The sequence below is a fragment of the Rousettus aegyptiacus genome, unplaced genomic scaffold (assembly GCF_014176215.1).
Source record: "Rousettus aegyptiacus isolate mRouAeg1 unplaced genomic scaffold, mRouAeg1.p scaffold_m13_p_13, whole genome shotgun sequence".
Classification (NCBI taxonomy): Eukaryota; Metazoa; Chordata; class Mammalia; order Chiroptera; family Pteropodidae; genus Rousettus; species Rousettus aegyptiacus.
Genome location: NW_023416288.1, coordinates 31,941,871 through 31,964,425, shown reverse-complemented (window position 1 = coordinate 31,964,425; position 22,555 = coordinate 31,941,871). Strand labels below are relative to the sequence as shown.

At 44.4% G+C, this 22,555-nt stretch overlaps 3 long non-coding RNA genes across 4 annotated transcripts in view; 1 reads left to right on the top strand and 2 right to left on the bottom strand.

Moving 5' to 3' along the window:
• LOC107518124 overlaps nucleotides 1-21,914 on the top strand; it is a 45,432-nt gene extending 23,518 nt beyond the window's left edge. Inside the window, exons 2-3 of the long non-coding RNA XR_004953929.1 lie at nucleotides 17,264-17,390; nucleotides 20,672-21,914. This is a non-coding gene — a long non-coding RNA (uncharacterized LOC107518124). The remainder of the gene's footprint in view (nucleotides 1-17,263; nucleotides 17,391-20,671) is intronic.
• LOC118610707 lies at nucleotides 1,570-11,062 on the bottom strand. Of its 2 annotated transcripts, XR_004953928.1 has the most exons (4): nucleotides 10,543-11,062; nucleotides 6,877-10,458; nucleotides 6,666-6,749; nucleotides 1,570-4,763 (listed from the first exon to the last, which is right to left on the bottom strand). It is a non-coding gene; the product is annotated as an uncharacterized LOC118610707 (long non-coding RNA). The 2 variants fall into 2 exon arrangements; XR_004953927.1 differs by having other exon boundaries at nucleotides 6,666-10,458.
• On the bottom strand, nucleotides 11,604-12,862 carry LOC118610708. The gene is made up of 2 exons (XR_004953930.1): nucleotides 12,320-12,862; nucleotides 11,604-11,935 (listed from the first exon to the last, which is right to left on the bottom strand). It is a non-coding gene; the product is annotated as an uncharacterized LOC118610708 (long non-coding RNA).
• Nucleotides 21,915-22,555: the final 641 nt, after the last annotated feature.

Below are 22,555 nucleotides of genomic sequence, written 5' to 3'. Positions count from 1 at the left end.
TTTAGTTGTAGATTTGCATAAGAGCTATGAGCATAAGGCATTTACATTTCATTCATCTTAAAGAAACAACTAAAATGATTAAGTCAATATTGACAATTTGTAATATTTTTCCTTTAAAGGGTTACTTTATTACCATGTTTAAGAAACACTGACATAGTTAATAAGCTTCTATAAATCCAAGAAACAGTCTCATCATATTCTAAGAAAAGGGTAAAGAAAAAACCACTATAGGGCCCATGTTTTCCTCCTAGAGATACTCATAGGCTTGTAAAATTCTAGGTCCAGATGTTTTTGTTGTTCTTGTTTATTTTAAAAAGATTTCTCGTTTGTTCGTTTTGACTTTGTGGAACATAGGGGAAATTTGAACATGCCCCTCTAGGTATGTTTCGTGGTTTTCTACAGAAATTCCTTGCGCTCCAATATACTGATCTACTGTTAATTCCGAGGACATACCAAGCTCTGTGCTATCTCTGCATCTTTATCCTTTCTGCCTTCTCTGTCTGGTCTAGAGCACCTTTTTTTTTTTTGGCTTTTTAATATTTAGGTTTTTGCTTAAATGTTTTATCCTCAGGACGCCCTCCCATGGTCACCTCTGTCTAAAGGGGGCTCCTCTTACTTTCCCTCATCACCTTCTTTGTTTCTCTCATAGTTCTCCTGGGCTCTCTCATGATTTAAGGTGTGTATTTTACTTGTCCCCCACTAGACTGTACGTTAGAAGAAGGAAGGCTGCATTGTCTGTCTTATTGACCATTATAGGACTTAGCATACTGTATGGAACGCTGTAGGGACCCAACGACCATTGATTAAATTTGAAAATACGGTAATCATTGCTTTTATGATTTAGCGTATTCCTGGAAACCCTCTCATCTAGAAGTCATTGCGAAATTACTGAGAACTTATTCAATGGTGAAAACCATTCAAAGAGCGAATTAAAGGAACCAGTAGAAAGTCTAGTTCTATTGGTTGAGCTGAGTGGCACAAAGCAAACAAAAGTAAGGATCAGTTTCCCAATACAGCGTAACTTTGATATTTGAGCTACAAGTAGCCGATTGTTCTCCTGATTCCCATGGGTTGCCTTTCCCCGTAGTTTGGAGAGGAGGTAAAAGGACGATAGTGATCCTTTAAGGCCCTGTCCTATCACGCCATGGCCAGGACGAGTGCCTCGGTGCCGGGATGAGAACTATGCGAGTTGATAATGGAGCCGCTGATAAAATAATGACTAATTTTTAAACGGTGGATTTTTAACCCATTCATCTCAAAACTCTGTTAAATTACATATCAGATAATTAACATTTTTTAAAAACTCTGCTATGTTCATTTCCCCCACCATTTACTATCTCTGAAATTGAGATGCATCTTAACAATTCATATCATGTCATAATTTACTCGACCTTTTTCTTTGTAAATGATACATAGAATTATGTGCGTCTAACCACTGGTGGCATTTTGGAGTGGATAAAACAAGGCAACCCTCTCCGATTTCTTTAGCTAATGTTAATTTGTTAAGTGAAGGAACATAGAAGCCCTTTGCTAGGAGCAGGCCACATGAACCCACTGCAACAATAACTACCAGCAATTCCTGCGCGGCCAGGGTGCTCTTCCCGCCAAGGAATGGAGTCTGTTTTTCCTCTGCTTGACTCTAGGTTGATCCTGAGATTTGCTTAAATCAATAGGATGTGAGAGAAGTGACAATCTGTGACTTCCGAGCTCTAAGAATACTTCCGGTTTTTATGGAGAGACAATATCCTCACTGTAAATATGACTCCTGACTGATGCGAGACCACGTGGAAAGAGAGGGGCACTTGGAGGAGAAGGGAGGTACCCCAGTCCTCAGCCAGCATCTATACCCTAAGCACATGAGTGAGGCCATCTTGCGTCTTCCAGCCCCAGTTGATCTGCCTCAGACAACACCATGTGGACCAGAGGTGAACCATCCCCAGTGAGCCTGGTCTGAGTTCCTGACCCACAGAATCATGAACAGGAAGTCCCTAAATATTAGGGTGCTTTGTACATAGTATATACAACTGAGACAGCAACAGAGAATTTAAGTCCTACAGACTATTTTCTCAATTCTCAATTTAGAACAAACACTCCTCCTCAAATAAAGAAATGTCCTTCAAGGATATGAGCCTTAGAAAAATCGCCCATGTTCCTCCCAGTTCATATTTCCTGGCATGGATAACAAGACAATCCATCCATGAAGTATATGACAAGTCACAGTTCAAAAACAAATCCTGCTGGCATCATCGTTTCCTTAATTCCTTAAGTCACCGTCCCACTCACAGCTGTTTCTACCTGATGCGACGGTGCTTCGCCGAGGATCTGGGACTCCTAAAAGATGTCTCCCGGGTCCACCTAGTGTAAAAACACATTATCACCAGAGAATCGCCTCTAAAACTCTCGAATGCTTCTAAATGTGGGAGGATGGCCTAGCCGTGGCAATTCCATGAGAACAAACTTCGAATGGCAACTACTGTTCCAGACCACGATCAGTCAGGGAGAGTGATCTGGACCTGACAAACCTCGGAACTTCTAGGACGAAAGAGTGTCCCCCGAAGCAACAACCAAGGAAAACAGTGGAGACATGTCTTCTGAGAATTGCCTCTCAGAACAACCGAGCCTGCTGACCAGGCAGGGTATCCTCAGTGTGTGCAGCCGTTTCTCAGTAGGAGGTATGAAAGTTAGAAACATTGCAGAAGGGAGGACGAGACCGCCGAACGATTAATATCCGGTGAGGTGTGAGAGGAAAACTTAAGCTACTTACTTTGCAGTAACTACCTTGGAATGGAAAGCTATTTTGGTAGCCAAGTGTGGAAAGTTAACATTTTGACCGAATAAAACCATCGGGTCATAAAGCAGAGAATGTGTATGAATTCATTAGTTTGGTTTTCCTGAGTTTATTTACTCTTTCAGGAGAAATTTTCCTCTATTGCTTCATGAAATATGAGTGTATGTGTGTTTCCACTTTAAAATAAACTGCATTATCTTTTAAGGTCCTCTTATTCCTATTCCACAGCTTAATCCATGTATGCAATCTAATAGTTATAATTGCTTTATTAGTTCTTTAAAAGTAAACTTTTTTCTTCATGTCTGTCTAATCTTATTGGGACACTAAAATTGAGAATGAAATATCTCCCCAGACTTTGACTGGCACACGAGATCTTCTCTGGGGTCTAGCTGGGGTTCTAACACCTTCAGTGAGTCAAAACCAATTTGTCATCCCAGAAAACCCAAAAGGCCAGTTCTACTTCTTATGAAATCTATCTGGTCAGTAATCTACTGCTGGACACAATCAAGACGAAGATCAATACCATCCTTATTGCAATTTTGTGGTGAGTGTTATGTAACATCTGGGAGAGACGTAAGCCCAGAAAGAAAACTATGAAATAGAATCATTACCAAGAAAAGCCAGCCACAAGAGAAAGGATAATGTGGTGTCAGAAAAATTCAGCCTGACAGATATCGTCACAAATTCAATGATTTGCAATGAGGCAGAAAGAAAGATATTCTTTCCTCAGGAGTACAAAAACAAATTGTCATTTTGTCGTTGTTGCAAAGACATGTTGATTGACACTCAGTTGGCGGCACCCCACTGAGACCTCTCTAGACCCCATCAGTCAGACTGGGGTAACATGGCAGATCTTATAGGCCATGCATTAAAAAATCCTCATTTGAAGCTAGAAGAACCACTATTGGTTTTTCTTCAAATAAATCTAGAAATAACATCTCTCTCTTTTTTCTAGCAAAGGGAGTAGGGGAATTCACAGCAAATCAGAGACCCAAAGTTGAGTTTCCTGGGGCGGTACCCTTCTCTCTTGCCAGGAATAACTTAATGTAGCTTTGGGGGTGGCAGTGCAAACTGTCCTCGTGACTTCTCCCCAGTCTTCAACATTTCCCCTCACATCACCTGAGTGTTTTCACTTCTCTTTGTGACACTCTACAAGGGACCACCAATTCAACCTGCTTCTAAAGATGCAAATGGCCCTGGCAAGGAAGGGCAGGTGGCAGAAACACCAATTTCACCTTAAGGCTGAGCACAGAGAAGAGGGACAAGGCAGGGCTCACACGTGTACTGAAAAGCTTAAAGGTAGAATGTACATAGGACATTGATCTTGTTGGTGCCCCTAGGTGAGGTTCCAGAGGCAGAGGAGAAGGGTAGCTGAGACGGCGGGGGATGACACTGGGGAAATCGCGGACCTGAATGACAGGACATGGCCATGGGAAGCACCAGGCACTCGGGGAGAGGGACTGTCCGAGCTGGCAAAGGGTGCAAACGGTTGGTGGAAGTGGGCCTCTTAGGGTAAGTATGGTCTAGAGTCAGTCCTGCTTTCAGGAAGAGGATAAGAGTGCGCTCTTCCTTCTTTCTCCCGTTCCCGTGGTCTAAGACTTAGGCCAGAACCATCGGTCTCAGGACTTAATGTCACAGTGCGCTTCTTTAGCCTTTTTGGTGCGTATGGCCTGGTCCTATCAAAATCAGTCACCCTTGTTATCTGTGATCTCATGGTATTCTACAAACCACTGGCTTAGACAGAACAACTTGTAGGTTACTTTCAAGGTGAGACTGTCTATACCTGAGCTAAGGTTTGCAAGAGTCTGTCTCTTGTGTCTATACTGAGTCTTGTTAAAGGCAAGTCCCCTTGGACAGCGGAGAGAGCCACAGTTTGCTAATCTGGATTGAGCGGGAAACAGTTGGGCAATGAACCAGTTTCCTTTATCTTCCTTCGGCTTCGTCAGTGGTCATCGTGATTCATATGACATAGTTCCTAGAAGACCAAGAAAAAAAAAGACAAGACAGCAGAACAAAATTTACAAAATATTTTCTATTGCCTATGGTTTCGGGTACATATTTTAACATTATTTCAGTGCATAGTTAGGAGTTTCTGGGTCTTCAGAGTTAGAAGCATAAAAAACAAACACAAGCAAACAACTGTGTCTGGTAATTAAATATAGGTATTGGGTAATTATAATTGTTTCTAGTTTATTTTTTTCACTAACTTTCTCACTGCAAACAAACTAAAAGATAGCGACTTTTAGCACAAAACTGACTTCTCAAATGTGGAGTTAAAAAAGAGTTTCAGACTTTATAGATATGTACATGACACAGATGAATGAAAAAATTTCATACTATGGATTAAAATCCTGAGGTTTGCATCTCCTTGTAATAGTATAGTTAGGAGAGGAGATCCAAACAAGATGCCACAAGATAACAAAACCATTAGATTAGTGGTTCTCGAAGTGTGGCCAGAGGACCCTGGGAAGCTACAGCGTTTTTCCAGGAGATCCACAAAGTCCTGCCTTTTCTGATTACATATCTGTGTAAGGCCAGGTTTTCCTCATGGACGTCAGCTAAAAGAGCGTAACTAACAGACTGAATGCAGAAGTAGTTATGAGAGTCTGTCTTTGCTGAGGCCAGGCATTAAATACATTTCCAAAAATATAACATGATGACAATCCTCTTGCTACCTTTTTGGGGAAGGAAATATAGTTAGTTTTCATGAAAGATATGACACTTATGGTAACATATAAAGGGTTAGTTATTCTTTTGAATGCACACATTATCAAAATTTCTTGGTTTTAATTTCTAACATGGTAAATATTAATATATATAAACCACGAAACCACATAAGCAGAAGCTCAATAATTTTTAACACTGGAAGAGTTCTGATGCTGAGATGTTTGAGAATTGCTGCGCGAATCCTGTCTCATTTTCCTCAAGTTAATTCTCTAAACCATGTCACCATCTAAAGTGTGGCTTAAGCTGGTTACCACTCCACCCCCTTCCCAGTTTCCCTCCCAACAGTATGTTCATGCACAAGGATAATGTAAAAATATTTAGCAACTGGTATAGTGTGGGAATCCACCAATCAAAATGTTCGCACAACCAGTAAGCAAGAATCGTGGCCAAAAGCAGCAGGTTCAGTCCCACTGGCCCTGAGCTTCTGGGCCCTCCCACTTGCAAATTCCTTCTGCTTCTGGTACTGTGAGAATTTCATCTCCCATCCAGAAGACTGATCTGCTCACTGGTGAATCCTCAGCCTCAGCACAGTACCTGGAACCTTGTCAGGGCTCCGTTGAAGTACCTGCATCTGAGCCCATGTTTCCCTGTCCTGGATGCAAACACTTTGCCTCATCTAGTGATGACCCTCCAACCAGTTTGGAGCAATACGAGATGGGGCTTCTCCATAATGACTAGAAGGGAACAGATTACCAGCCACATTCATCATCATCCTAATTCGCCCTGAGAGGATGGAGCTTCAGGTGGTCTAATATTGTGCAGTGTCTTAAACATCTGGATCGGATTTGTTTAGGTTTAGAGGAATGCGTGAAATACCCCAGATCTTGGCTTAACCAAACCACTTAAATCGCTCTAGTTAAAACTGAGCAAGTTACATGAGTGCAGCAGAGTGAGCTTCTCACCAGAAATGCATGGAATGTACTTAGATGTCTTTTTTGGTGGGATGAGATTACGAGAATTAGGAAAACCAGATGCAGGGGATTTCCGAAGGTCTGAGGCTAAGCTAATGAGTGCCCGCTCTGCACACTTAGAAGGAGATCTCCTGGAATGCGTACTTCCCCTCTGACTTGATATTATGGGTTGATTTGTGCCTGGCCCTTCCTCCTCCCTCAGCCCCAAAATCATATATTGATATCCTAATCCCCAGTACCTCAAAATGTGGCCTTGTTTGAAGACAAGGTCTTTCGAGAGGTAATCGAGTCAAGGTGAGGTCACTCCAGGTACAGCTGGTGTCCTTATGGAAAGGAAAAATTTGGACACAGATGGAAGATAATGTGGAGGTACAGGGAAGATGCCGTGTGAATATTATGACAGGCATCCAAAAGCCCAGGTGAGAGGCTTGGAGCAGGTCCTTTCCTCACCTCCCTCAGAAGGAATCGACCTTGATATCCGGTTCCTTCTCACAGTCACCTCCAGCACTGTCAGAAAACAAATTTCTGTTGCTAAGTCACCCAGCTGTGGCACTATGTTACAGCAGCCCTGGCAAACATGCCTTGGGTTTCCAAATCGCAGCCTCATTTTTTTTTCTCAGGGGAAAGAACTTTCTCTCAGGGGAAGAACTCTTGAGTTTTTTATTTTTAAAATTTTTTAAATTTTTTTTTTTTTGAATAAGCGAGGTATAGAAGAGTAATGAGCATTCCCTGTGATGAAGCTCTGACAACTCCCTCAGCCACGCATGGCTTATGAATTTGGACTCCGCCTCCAGCTTCAGACTGGAAGGGACGTCAACAGTCAACGAGAGCAGGTGTTCGGTCCCCTTAGCGGTGAGAAGCAGGGAGTGTGCGGCCTGGGGTACGGGGAAGCCAGACCTCTGCAGCATCAACGCAGCCTTCATTTAGGAACCTCCTTCCTAGAGCGCCTTCTTCTGCTCGCCAGCCCTGCTGGAACGTGACCCCAGGGTGTATTGTTGCCACACGTCTCGTACCGTCTCTCATGTGCGACGCTGTGGAGCCACTCAGGGCTCGGATGTTGCTGCTGACCTTGGCATGCCCCGGTCCAAACACATCCTCTTCCGCTGTCCTCACACCCTCTTCGGCTTCCTACTTCCTCAAAGTCTTCGTTCTTTCATCACATGCTGGCTGGAGTCATCGTTAGCCGCCACTCTCCGTGTTCCTTCTGCTGCATCCGCTTTGGTGCCGAGTCTCGTGGATCGTTCCTTCTGACTTCCTCTCACTCTGCCTTTCCTTATGCATCCACCAGCGGCACCCTAGGTCAGGCCATTGGTGCCCCAAGTGCGGACAATGAGTGACACCGTTTGGAGACCAGGGATACTTTGATTTGGGGCCACCTAGAAGGAAAGAGCAAAGGATGAGGGGAGGTCTGAGGAAGACTGAGGTGAGAGTCAGGGATGGGGCGCAGATGAGCAATCAGGCAAGGCTCAGGAGGCGCATCTTGTGCGCATTGTCAGGGTAACAAAAGTGGCTGAAAGTCTGATCATTTGTTGTGGGGGATTACAAATTGGTCCGAATGTCAAAATGGCAACAACATCCACAAAATGTTGCAATCGGGAAGTCATGGATCATTGCAGAGGCTTCCTCCCAGTTGCTTGAGTTTCCTTCCTTTAATATTGTGCATGCTGCCCTCAGGTTTTAACACGTATTTTGGTTAATTACACCATGTCACCTATTCATATAGTCAATAAACGTTTACTGACTATATTTCTCAGTGTTGACATTTGGTAAGGGACAAAATGGACTGAGTCCTTGTTATTTTCCTACCATCCTCTTCAATACCTCTTGCCCCAAATAACATTTTTAAGTTCATTATTAAAAAATCAGTAACCAAATATATGTGTATACACACATACATGCATTCATACATATGACAAATATTTTACAAAAACCCCAGATATGGATTTTACCTTATTTATTATAATCGAAATGAAGATACTAAAGAGTAAAGATATTTAATGATTTCTGAGGTGACAAGCACTGTGCAAGCAGCATTATTTTTCTTTGATGCCTTTTTCATTTATAGGATGAAATGGAAAAATGTGGGGACATTTTTGGAATTCTAGGAATTATCTCCTCAGTCACTCCATACTTTTGTTTTCATGATTTTCCTCTTGCAGTTTTAAACTTGAGAACATTTAAGCTTGCTCTCCAAAGTTCGTATGAAGAGAACCAACTTAATTGCTTGGTTCGGAATTCTTCTAACTCCTTAAAGTTGTCCTATAAATAGCTTTCGATTTTTAATTTTGAAAGGCAAAGAGATAAGCTGTTGAGCCCATCCTTCTTCCAATTCCTCTTGCTCAGACACTTCGAAGCACCAGCGAGGCAGGCAGTTCCTCGCTCCTCTCATCCAAGTGCAAGAAAACTTTCCATTTTTTTTTCCTCTTAAATAATAACTGTAAGTCATCAGAGAAGTTAACCAGTTCAAGATAGCATATGACATTAAAAAAAAAAAAAAGTAATCACACAGACCACTCACTGAGCGATCAGAGATAATAAATTGTAGAGTGCTGGATATTTTCTGGATTTAAATCAACTAAGTCAAAGCTTTGGTCCATATTGGGCAAGCATGAGGATGAATGCCGTCTGTGGTTAAGTGCTGGATTCGTCACCCTCCAAGCGTCCTCTTGGCCATCCGCTTGCTTGCGTAGACTTGGAGAGGACCCAGGGGAGGACGTGGGGGCGAGGAAATCAGTGGAAAATGCCCAGTTTTTGTCGTCGAGTTTCCTAAAAGGATAAGACTCGTTTGAAATGGAGAAGTCCCGGTTATAAAGGCAGGAACTTATCTAGATTGCCTACAGGGCAATGGGCATGAGGGGATAAGAAAGAGATACGTTCGGTGAAGGTGTCCGTATGAACGAATGTGACGAGACGTGGAGATAGGAAGATGGGTCTCTGGAGCCTTAGCTCTTATCTCGCGAAGCGGGCATCTCCTGGGCCTTCCCTTAGGGCCGTAGGCCTGTGCAGGCGTACGCTTGTCAGGCATTCTTTCTGTGTGGTTTCAAAGTCAAAGTTACTGAATGTGCATTATCAGGTGCCATGCCCCGATCTGTGCATTTCGAAGGCATTGTCTGATTTAGTTCTCTTAGGACATAGGGACTACTCAGCCAGGGGGGCCTCATTGAGCAGGTGACATTTGAACAAAGTCCTGAAAGAGGTGGGAATACCCAGTGCCATCCTCCTAAAGTGGGAGGTGCCCAGTGTTCTTGGGGTACAGCCAGTATGGCTAGAGAGGAGTAGGAGGTGAGAGAAAAAGCCTGATAGAGCTTTCTAGACAACTGCGAAATGGTCGTTTCCTTAGAGTGAAATGGGGAGGGAAATGAACAGAGGTCTGAGAAAGAGTTTGCTTCTGGGTGTATTTTGAAGCGAACAGATGTTCTGATAGATGGCAGGTCAGGTATCAGAGAAGGAGAGGCATCAAGGACACCTGTGTGGTCTTCAGCTGGAGCACCTGGAAGGATGGAGATGCTGTTTCTGCGATGGGAAGACTTCCTGTGCAATCATCTGGGGGAAGACCAGTCATCCTCTCTAGATCAATCAAGTTAGAGGAAGCCATTAGGTGTCAAGGCAGAGAGGTAAAATTGGGACTCAGAGGTATGTGCTGATGTGTAGACAAAAGGTCTGGGCTGGGGAACAAGCGTGGGAGTCTCAGCGTACAGGTGCTCTGGAGGGCCACAAGACTGAATGGAATAGCCCAGTGAGTAAGATGACGAGGAGAAGACTGAGAACTAAGCCCTGGTCCTTCCGCGTTAAGAGGTTGGGGAGAGGCAGCCAAGGACACAGAAGGAGCAGCCACCGCGGCAGGACGGAGGCAGAGTGCAGGCAAGCGGAGCACGTGTGTCTAGGAATGTGCTGGTCTGTCCGAGTGTCCACAGGGATAGCCCCCCTCCACCCCCACCCGCAGTGAAAGTCACGTCTATACCTTACTCACGGTCTGGGAGTCAGGCATTAGTCAGGCGAAGCCGATTTCATGGAGGGAAAGCCTCTTTCATCCTGCCATGAGAAACAAAAGACTGTGAGAGGATCCCGTGAGATGAACGGAGGAGATTTCAGTAACACAGTCAGTCATTAACTCACTTCTTCATTTGCTGTGTTTATGTGGTTTCTAGCCAGGCTGGAATTTGTTTAACAAAACGGTCATGGTCTCCATTTCCCCCAAATCCTTGCATTTAAAGATCGCTTTTGAAATGTTAGGTCATGCTACAGATGCTATAGTGCGCACTCCTAGAGATGCCTTATTTTCATTTTCCTTATTTTATAGGAAAAAAAAATAGTTATGGGTCCTTAATGAGCGAAATGAAAACCAAAGTTTGCCTTGTGTTCACCAATATCTTAACCTTCTTATGTGTCCAAAATGCATTTTCCAGCCATCTATGGTTCTTGTAAGATGCTTACACGCTGTTTTTACAGTATTTATGATTTAAAACGGTCCGTTCTTCAAACTGTTTCGATGCTCTTTCATGCATGCTGTTAATACTCTTTGGTTTGGACTGGATCCCAAAGGAGCTGGTTTGGCTGCGTCGCACTGTGGGCCTCAGACAAAGGGAAACCAAAGTCTGCCTTGTGGGGAAATATTGGCAGGAAATATGAAACCACCTGAAGCCTCAATTCTACAGGGCCCTACAAGGTCAGGGCATGGGCAAGGCACTTTGGAGGGCAGAGCCTGGAGTCATCCCCCAGGTCATGCCCTCCCTGGGAATTTGTAGCTGAGCCTGTGGGCAGAGAGGGAGCTGATACAGGCTCAGTCCACTCATCCACTCAATATTAATTGACTGAATAGACTTTTCTTCTGCAAGAATTAACAATATGTTTATTTTATTACATGGAAGAAACCATACATAGCCTAAGAATGAGAAGCCTGGAGAGAGCAGATGGGGGCACAGAGCAGCAGTGTGACTTTCAGACGTTGCTCACCCTCCTCGAGTCTCAGCAGTCTCCTCCAGAGGAGCGATTAGGATACATTCCTCGAGAAAGATCGCAGACAATTCATGACTCAATACATTGTAATATTGACTCAATACATTGTAATATTATCAGTATTTTGTTCATTGAAGCAAGTTGTGGGCAAAGTAAATAGCCTGAAGGAGATTTCCCATGCAGAGGCGGAGAATGTAAAGAATTATTGCTCTAGAAGAAAAGTGATGGATGTTCTATATCCTGGCCATTGGTCACATTTTGCCTCCGGCAGCCATTGATAACAAATCACTGCCTCCTTTTACTCAAGGATGGCTTCAGGGTTATGGCTCCAGGAAAATACCAATTCCCTGCCTCTTGCTTGTGAGATGTAAGGTCTTAACACAGTCATCCAGAGCAGGAAGCCAAGAGAGGCATTTCTGAAAGCTTTTGGCTGGCACCTTTTTTGAATGACATAAAGGGAATTAACTCAAAGACAGCACCCCAGCACTGAAAATCAAGCAGTCTCTAAGTGTAATACTCTCTAGGTCCCTCTATGTTGTGGCAAATGTGAAACCTAAAAAAGAAAAAGAAAACGAAAACAGCCTCAGAAACAGAGCTCAAAGGGGGGCTGGAGAGATGGGTGGGAAAGGTGAAGGGGGATCAATAATATTGTGATAAGTTTGTCTGATGACAGATGATTACTAGACTTAGTGAGGTGTCACGTTGTAAGGCATATAAAGATCAAATCACTATGTTGTACACCTGAAACTAATATAATGTTGTATGCCAACCACACTTAAAGAGAGGAGCCTTTAAGCCTCACAGGCGGCTTAGACCGCAGAAGAGGGCCCTCAGCCAGGAGCACGTTTAGGAAGAAGTCTGATAGTTTCTTGATTCTCTAAGAAGTCAGCCTCCTCCACATACCCAGGGTAGAAACAGCCTTCCCTGCCTCCCTCACCTGAAGCCCAGCCTTGCTTGAGCTCAGGGTGGTGGGAGGGGAGGGGACATGAGGGGAGCAGGGTCCCCCAGCTTCCTCCTCCAACCACAGCTCCGCTGTAGTCAGAGCTGCAGTGAGGAAGCGGACAGCTCATTTTCTCTGCCTTCTGAAGGTGAAGCCGATGGTCTTACTGCTCACTTGCAGCCCCCACGGTGAGCACCACTGATATCCGCCCCTGTGCACAGGGCACTGAAAAACAGATCTTTGGCAATAAATACTCCCTGACAGAGGAAACCAGTGAGAAGTGAGAGCCTGGGGAGCTTTGGTTTCAGATTTTTAATTTGGCCTGATCTGGGTGTTTATACTGCCTGGTAGACAAAAAGGGGCTGCTGCCCAAAATGGTTGTTTATGTTGGGGTGAGCCACCTTGATACATATCTGTCGATGACTCAGCCCATCTCAGATCCGTTGAAAATGATATTTCCTGATACGTGACTTCTTCCCTGCAATGTTTCACCTTCAAAGACTCAGGAAAGAAAAAGAAAGAAAGAAAGAGAGAGAGAGAGAGAGACACACACACACAAACAAACAAACATTAGGAGTAAAGCCTGCTATTTCTAGACCCTGGTGGATCTTTCCATATTCCAGAGTCACAGTCACTTCAGCAAACAGCCGTGATATTAAAACGTGTTTTGTGAGCTAGGCTTAGGAAAGCAGCAAAGCTGAGAATGAGCCCAAATCCTCGGTAAGCCAGAGTCACTTGATTAAACCGGCCTCTGTGCCATGCCGCGAGCAGGCACGGGAAATAGGAACCCTCCAAAACCAGGTGCGAGTTCCCTGAGGTCAAGCGCCATTCGGTAAGACCAAGTATACAAAACTTTAATGAGTTGATTAAGCAAGAAGGAGATTAGATAAAACTGTTGTAGACTGATTAATCATAGGAAATGAGGAATTTCCATGAAAAAAAAAAAACAAGTGGGCTCCGGGCACAGATAAGATAATAACACTGGGTTGAGTGATGCCAAGGAAGCTGTCAGAGATTTCCTAGCACTGTAGATATCTTACTTTTGCTTAGCTAATTACAACCCCTTGCTCTGTACCAAGAAGCACGGGCAGCCTTTCCCGTACATTAGTTCATTTACTCCTAACAATAATCATACAAAGGATGTATCATTTTTCCCACCTTTCAGATGGCAGAACAAGGCTCAGAAAAGTTTAGTAACTACCCTGGGTCACGCGGTAGAGGGCGGAGTTTGACTGTGAGCTAGGTACGCCTGACTCCAAAATCTGGTCTCTTAACTGCCTCCCCCTCAATGCTTCCCAGTGGCAGCAGATGCAATAGAGACCAGACACTTCCCTCGACTCCTTTCGGCGCCCTTGGGGCTTCCCTTTAAATGACCTCTTTTTTCTCTAGATCATTGTTTTTCTGTCTTGGAGAGCATTTTGTGGATGAAAAAAAAAAAAAAAAGGAGTTCTATGGAAAGTAACCTCACAGAGTGATCTAATTGTAAATTCCTATTCCTAGCCGGGCAGGTCATGGTGGGTCATCACACCCTAGGTCTTTAACTTCTTTAGTGAAAAGTCTTAAGCCAACCTTGTCCATTGTCCTGGTGCATCTAGGTTAACATACCTTTGAAATGCCAGAAGAAATACCCTCAGGAGAGCACGTAATCTGGTTAACTATCCTGTAATCCAATCCTGCCTTGCTTTCTCCCACCTGCATGTAAATTCCCTCCTAAATTTCAAACACATAAAAAAAAAAAAAAGAAGCTGCAAAACCGTTTTTTCTCCCACGCATTTGAGATCTTGCTCCCTGGTATCCATCGTTGGTTTGTCTCTGATTCCTGAGGTTTGGGGTAGAACCCGAGACTTTGCATTTCTATCAAGTTCGCAGATGATGCTGGTGCTGCTGGCCCAGAGGACCATGCCTGGGGACCACTGCTAAGGCTAACCCTATCTTTCATTCTTGGAGCACAGTATTCGTATTTCAGAGAGGCTATTGGAATACGCTCTTATTCTAATAACTAAATAATTAATTTTGTTTAATTATCAACCGTCAGAGTTTTCTTTCTCTTTCACGAAAGCAGAGTCGCTTCAGCTCTTGTAGAGGTTAAACAGGGCCGGGTGGGTTGGCCCACGCACCACCAACCATTTGCAGCAGCCACCCTTTCTTCCTATGGGAACCCGCCCTCTGAGTTCTGGCAAGCGGCTGACAGCCATTCTGTTTCAGGCTCAACCTGTTAGGAGACTGGACGTTTCCCGAGTCTTTGCAGTGGGCTCGGGCTCGAGCAGGAAACTCACTCACGGGCGAGCTGCTGTGGCTCTGTTGGCAGAGGGAGGTTTCTGTTGCAGGCCCAGCTGCCCGGAGTGCTGTTAGGATGCCTGGTGGTCCACATGTCTTCCCCTGACCCCTGCCAATGCTCTGCTCTCCACACACCCGCCCCCGCCCCCGCCCCCATTCTTGACAAGGTTATTTACATCCTCCAACTGGCGCTGTCGAGTAGAAATAGACTGAGCCACATGTGGGATTTAGTTTTTCTAGTAGCCACCCTAAAAGAATATTCTTTTTTTCCCCCTCAAGTCTTTGAAATCTGGAGTTATTCAACACTGACAGAGCACTTCGATTCAGAATAGGCCTATTTCAGGTGTTGAGTAGCCACCTGTGGCCGGTGGCTACTGCATTGGACAGCGCAGCTCTCCTGCGTTTAGAACTGTCGCGACAGCTGAACCAAAAAGGAGCCACTTGGTGCAAGGCGGAAATATCCAAATATTCACACCTAAGCACTGGTTTGTATTTATTAGATGTCCATATGTAGGTAGCGGAAACGTGGCTGTGCCTCAGGAATTGACTGGGACACCTGTTTACAATATGGCATCCTTTGCCTAACCCCAGATGTACTTAATTAGAGGAGAGGGATCTGCGTTTTTAATGAGCTCCTAGGGTAATTTTGCAGCACCCAGCCCAGGACTTTCCATAGAGGGACATTTTCAAATCAGCAGACAGAGAAGCATGAAACCCCACCCAGAGGTGTCAGGCCAGGGGCCACAGGCCACACGCAGCATCCAGCAGCAACTTTTTCTGTCTGTCAAACGACGTGTTTGCTCGTACCTGAAGCCTGATTGGCAAGGGCATGCGCTTTTAACAGATAAACATTTTGGTCATCTGTCAAGATTAGGTTATTGTCCATTTTGTGGAAAAAACGCTCCTTACAGGGCTTTCTCGTCTTGCTTTTATGATTAGATTTTTTTTTTTAACTTAATGAGAAAAATGGATGTAGAGATTTGTGTGCAAGTGCTGCCACCTAGTGATGGAAGATGCTATTGACACCTGGAATAAATGTGGACTTGCCCTCTGCTGGTGAAGACGGGTTCAGTTTATACCAAGGTTTCCCATTGAGCCTATGGATCATCTGTTAATGATGTTAAACGAACTGCTAAATCTCTTGATTTGGACACCTACTTCTCCACCATTAAAATAAAATAAAATAAAACAAAACGAAGAAAGATTTTCAACTAAAAATCTCATGATCGGGCCTTCCCTGGCGCCAAACTAGATTTTAAGATAGTTTGAGCCTGGGACGCCCTGTTCGGCCACAGTCGCCACTAGGGGGTGCCCTCTGTAGAGGCAGTGTAAGGATACACAACATAAGCGAGCTTCTCTCCCTCCCTGGCCCACGGCCTGGAAGAAACCGTCCCCAACCTCTTACCTCCTTCCAGTCATTTCCCAAGCGCGGATAAGGCTGTCTATGTAAGCACATGAAACATATCTATCAGTCTTTGTTTGTTCTTCCAATTTACATGTAAAATTTTGAATCTTTTAATTTATTACGTCCTGGGGACTCTTCCTACATCCTTTAAAACAGTGGTCCTCTAAGTGAGGGCCCCAGGCCAGCTACGCTGGCATCACCAAGGAACTTGTTAGAAACGTACATTCTCAGGCCCTGTTCCTGACCGACTGAACCAGAAACGCCTGGCTGGGACTTGTCTGTGGGTGTTTTTATAGGAACTCCACACTCAGGTTTGAGAACCATGGGGGGCCGGGCAGGGTGAGCCAGGACACCATCCACAACCTGACCTTCTGTTCCAAGTGGTGATCTGTTGTGATACTCCAGGTCAGTTCAGAGCCAGTAGCGATGAACTCCTAGGGGGTTTGTACATTTCCCTTTCTCCAGTCCCAGTTAACAGGGTGAACAGCCCCAGTTTGTTCTAGGAAAACCTTGGAAGGAAATTTTTACACTCTATGGCTGTATTTATATACTCTATGGTTGGGCCATTACTAGGGCTCCAGGTCTGTGAAATGGGAAAGAGGTCAAACATGCTCCTAGGATAATTTGACTTAGGTTTCTACCCATAATTCACATTTTTTTTCCCCCTACATATATATGTCAAGCAGCATCTTAGTAGGCTACCTACTGGGTTTATTTCTAAGGATTCCATGATCATTTAGCCATAGCCACCAGCCCCCGCAGCACGTTCTGTTTTGTGGCTGGCTTACTGTGGTAATTATGCCCAGTTTGTGAACTGGATCTATGGTGTCCCCTGGGCCCCGCCACACCAGAATTGTGCGATTCTCCTTGAGACCAGGGAACCTCGTTCTGTGTAGTGGCCCCCAAGCTCTGTGCAGTTGTCCCATCTCCAACACACTTTCCTGTGCTTTTGTGTGTAGAGACGGGGTACAACTAAGCGTGTGTGCGTGTGCGTGTGCGTGTGTGTGTGTGCGTGTGTGTGTGTGTGTGTGTGTGTGTATGGGAGTGGGGTTGGGGGCCGTGCTGAGCAAGTTGCACATAGTAGATTCATTCCGATGTTCCCATCGCCCTGAGCCTTTGCTAGAAGGTTCTGATGACCCGCGCTGACTATAGGCTCCTGTAGAACAGTTGCAGGTGAAATTGAGGTACTAATCAAGTGCCTTAAGGAGAGCAGCGTAGGTCATCCAGGTGGTCCCAATTAATCACAAATGTCCTTAAAGGAAGAAGACTGACACAGGGAAGTCAGTGTGAGAAAGACGGCATTGTGAGAGAGATTCGACCTGCTGTCGTGGCTTTGAAGACGGAGGCGGGGGACTCGAGCCAAGAAATGTGGGGCCCCGGGAAGCGGTAAGAAAACATTCTCCACTAGAGTCTCCGGGAAGAAATACAGTCCTGTCAGCACCTTGGGTTTAGCTTACTGAGGCCCATTTTGGACTTCTGACCCTTGAACTTAAGTTCCAGAGAATACTTTATGTTTATACTGTTTTAAGCCACTAAGTATATGCTAATTTGTCTCAGTAGCAATAGGAAACAAATACAAATACCACTGAATCCAAATTTTCAACTTAATGTCACTCCCAGTTCTAGAGTCAACATGTTACATCCTGAATCTCAGAGGAGTATACCCATGAAAGGAAATGTAGCCTTATCAAGCCTTATCGTCAGTGTAAATGTTTAACAATCAGCAAGCCAGGAAAAAATAAAACTCTGCCTTAGAGCATTTGCCAATTTCCAAGTTGTAAATATTCTTACTAATGCCCACTTCAAGCTATAGACATCTTATTACTGAACACAGATTTTGGAAGAGATGCAGAGTAACCCACCAGTATGTAATATTTCCATTATATATAGTTGTGGTCAGGGCAAATAACCCCGAAAGCACAGATAATAGTAAAATGTAGTGAAGGTAACTAGGAGTGATGGGTTTTGAGTATTACCTTTATTTTTAATGTACCTATTTGTAGGTTTATGCGATTTAAGTTTTAATAAGGGCTATGTTAGACAAGTCTCATAAAATTCTTGAAAATTTAACATTTGGCTGTCGCAAGCCAGTTCCAGCTGGTTCTCACACACCACTACGTAGATTTTATCCTCTTTCGTCTGTCACCCTTAGAATATGTTCTTATACACGCTCCCTGGAGTCTTGCCACATAGACCTACACTGGGGTCTAATTCTCCTGCAGGGCTGGAGGCACAGCCTAGTAGTCGTTGCAAGGTTTAATGCGGGTCTCAGTAGCTTCCTTGGGTGGGAGAGGGACTGTAAGGTAGATTTAAGGGGAATTGAGGGCTTCAGGATGCTCAGCTTCTTCCGTGTCTGACCAGCTACCCTCATCTCAGAGTGCTGCTCCTTTCCCGTCAGAGCTTTGGTGTGTGGTGTCTGACTCAATAGACCTTTGGGGAGCCTGAGAATTTGCATTTCTAACAAGTCCCAGCTGACACTGTTGTTGCTGGTGTGGGCTGAAACTACCTTAGTTTGAGACACCTGGTGGGTTTGAATATTCACTTGTTGCAGTTTTGCAACCTTGACAACCAGGTGTGGGGCTTGGCTCTCAGCCACATCTGCCTGGGATTACAGGAGAGGCAGGATTCCTCCAATGCTGCCCTAGAGGCTGCTCACTTTCCAGTTTTGTTCTCAGTGGGATATTCATGGCCTTCAATATCTCCTCTGTCTGCACTTTCTCTAGTGCCATTAGGAAAGTCAGCAGCCCCTACAATCTCTATAATTACTATTTCAGGTAGCCTTTGAAGTATAACAGACCACCCCCAAAATATAATGGCTTAAGAAAACAATCATTTGCTTAGAATTCTATGGGTCAGCTGGTCACTTTTCAGGTCAGGCAGTTTGACTGGCACTAGATGGTCTAGAATGTCATGTTTAGGGCCTCATTTAGGAGGTCAGAGATGGCCGTGGTGGCTAGGGCCTCCCTTCCTGTGATCTCAGCCTCAAGGAAAACCAGCTCAGGGTGCCCTCACGTGGTGGCTCAGAGGCAGCCAAAAGCAGCGAGAAAAGGCAAACCACAAATACACAGCAATTCTGCAGCTTCTGCTTGTGCCTTGTTTGTTAATCTCCCAATGGCCTAAGAAGACAACTAAGGCCAGAAAGGCCTTAGGGTCAAGAAATAAACTCAAGCTCTTATTAGGAGGAACTGAAAATTACAGCTGACTCTTGAATACTTGAATAATGCTGGGGTTGGATACCAACTCCCATGCAGTCAAAAATCTGTATAACTTTTGGCTCCCCCCAAAACTTAGCAACTAAGCCAGTTGGCTGGAAGCCTTACTGATAACATAAACAGTCAATTAGCACATATTTTGTGTGTTATCTGTGTTATATACTGTATTCTTACAAGAAAGTAAGCCAGAGAAAATAAAATGTTAAGAAAAGCCACAATAAAGGAAAATATATTTACAGTATTTATTGAAAAAAGTTGTGTATAAAGGGATCCACACAGTTCAAACCAATGTTGTTCAAGGGTCAGCTGTATTGTGTTTTCCCAGTTTTATTGAAATATGGCTAACATATAACATTGTATAAATTTAAGGTGTACAACTTAATGAAATTATTGTTACAATAAGTTTAGTTAACATCCATCACCTCACATAGTTACAATTTTTTCCCTTGTTATGAAAACTTTAAAGATCTACTGTCTTAGCAGCCTTAAAATATACAATATAGTATTGTTGACCAAAGTCACCATGCTGTGTATTAGGTCCCAGGATTTATTTATCTTATACCTAGAAGTTTATACCTTGTGACCCCCTTCATGCAATTCTCCACCCCACTTTCCCCCACCTATGGCGACTACAAATCTGATCTGTTTCTATGAATTCATTTTTTTTTATTCCACTTGCAAATGATATCATATAGTATCTATCTTTGACTTCTTTCATTTACCATTATGTAAGTGAGGTCCATCCATGTTGTCACACATGGCAGGATTCCCTTCCTTTTTATGCCTGAATAGTATTCCTTTGCCATTTTTTTCCCTGCCTACCACAATCACTGCCTTCATGCATGAAGTCCTCAAATACATGAGCAGAATATTCCCACAATTGCATTTCTGTTTCCTAGGGCCGCTTTCTAAACTAATTACTGAATAAGAGTCCCGGCAGGCCAAAGATGGCATCCTCAAACTGGATACTTTGAGGAGAGTTGTTTAAAAGGATTATTTACCAAGGTGTTTAGGAGAGTCTCCTGGAGTTAGCCCTTGCAGGCTGCTGTTACATCCTAACCCTGAAGGGGTAAGGGGAGGCCTGAATTTCTGGGATCCTGAGAGGGCAGCTGGATTGGGATAGTGGCCGGATGGTCCCTGTGACCCTCGATAGGTACAGTGAGCTCCTGCCGACCCAACAGGGCGGGGGCCAGGGATAAAAGCCTCGACCTCTCCTCCTGCTGTCTAATCTGGTGTCTCCCCTTGGCCAATCTCAACTCACAGCAAAAGAGAAAAGGCCACTGATGCCTTCCCTATGAGTCCTCTCCCAAGGCATAGAGCGAGGCGGTTGCGGAGGCACATGAATGGCCTTGTTCTGAGTACGGGTGGCCGGTCTGTCCATGCCTGGGTCAGATAAAGAAGAAGTAATATTCCTTGTGATAACAATGTACTACCGTCACCCTCTCCAATTTATAGGTCACATTTATGTGCCTGAGCTCAAAGATACATATCAACCCTGAGGAGGTTGGACTTGATCCCATCTTGTAGTCAAGGCAACGGGATTAGGTAAGTTGCTGGGCCTTTTTGAGCTTTGACAGCACACGGCTAGTTAGAGGGGTTAGAACCGACTTGTGCCCTTTGGCTGTATCATTGATCCTTCTATCCAGCTGAGGCTACGTATAAGCAGACCGTTCAAATTACAGTGATCACCCGTATCGGTTTGCCAGGGCTGCCAAACAAAGTCCCACAAACCGGATGGCTTAGAAAAACAGAAATGTACCGTCCCACAGTCCTGGAGATGAGAAGTCCGAGCTAAGGTGGGAGCAGGGTTGGTTTCTTCTTGAAAGAGAGTCTGCTCTGCCGCCCGCCTAGCTCCTGGTGGTTCGCTGGCTACCTGGCACGTCCTGGCTTTGTGATGCCTCACCCCGACCTCTGCCTTCATCTTCACGCAGCGTTCTCACTATGGGCACGTCTGCCTCTGGGTCCATGTCCGCTTCTGTGTTCAAATTTCTCCTTGTTGTAAAGATGCCAGTCCTGTTGGTTCAGGGCCCACCTGAATGACCTCATATTAACTGGATCATCTGCAAAGACCCCATTTTGCATTAAGGTCACAATCACAGGTACTGGAGACTAGGACTTGGACACCTTTTGGAGAAGACAGTTCAGCTCATAACAATGTCCTATTATCGGACATATAAAGTATGTTTATTGAGAGGTCTGCATCTTTGGAGTGTGAGGAAGAGTCAATTTACAGTGTGAGAGTTTAAAACCGAGTGTTGTGGTTTGTATTATGTTCTCAAAAACCTGCTCCAAGAACATTGTAATGACATGAAGTATGTTATTAACTAGAACGATAGCTTTCCTAATTGTATCAGGTAAACAGGAAGTCCAAAAACAACCAATAGAAACATAGTTACAGACCCTGAATCTCACTTTGGCGGAAGCAAGGGCAGGTGAGGCCACTTCTGTGAACTCTGGTTTTCGTCTTCCTCTTTACCCTGTTTGAATCTACTCTGAACAGCAGGTGTCGCTGTTGCCTGCTCCGTGACTGTTCATTCTCCATAAAAAGCCTTGGGTAGAAGAAACAGCAATACATGAGCGAAAAAATGTATCCGAGGTTCCTGAGACCCTGGTCTTTGCGATCGCTGCCATGTTCTTGTTCACTCAGTTCTGTGATCCATCTGGGGACTTGTCCGCGACAAAATATAAAACCTTGTGGGCTTTTCTCTGAGAGGATTCATCTCAGCCTCTGCCTTTGTGGGTGCTGGCTCAGAGGCCAGCAGGCTGCAGACTGTGCTTGGGAAGTTAGGGACAAAGCCTTGGCAGTTCAAGTCTACATGTTCTTGTCTCTGTCACTGCTTCTGCCCTGCTGGGCAGCAGTCAGCAGTGGTTTTATGTCAAGGGGTGGTTGGAATTATCATCTGTAATGATGCTTCTATGAAGTATGAGGGTGCATACCATGAACTTTAGTTCCCATCTTCTTTTGTAAGAGCAAAGAGGTTTATTTTGTTTTTCAATTACAGTCAACATACAAAATATTATGTTAGTGTCAGGTGTACAACATCGTGATTAGACATTTATATAACTTACAAAGTGATCACCCTGATAAATCTAGTACCCATCTGACACCATATATAATATTACAATATTATTGACTATATTCCCTATGCTGTATTTTACATCCATGTGAATGTATCTTTAATAGCTGACAATTCGTACATCTTAGTCCGTGAAGGGGTTTGTTTTAAATCTCCTTTCCCCTGCTCTTCATTTCAAGGTTGACTACTATTTCGAATGGGTGCAGCGCAGCACTCCAGGGCTGAGGAGGGCGGGGAGGGCGGGGTCCTCCTATTCAAACAC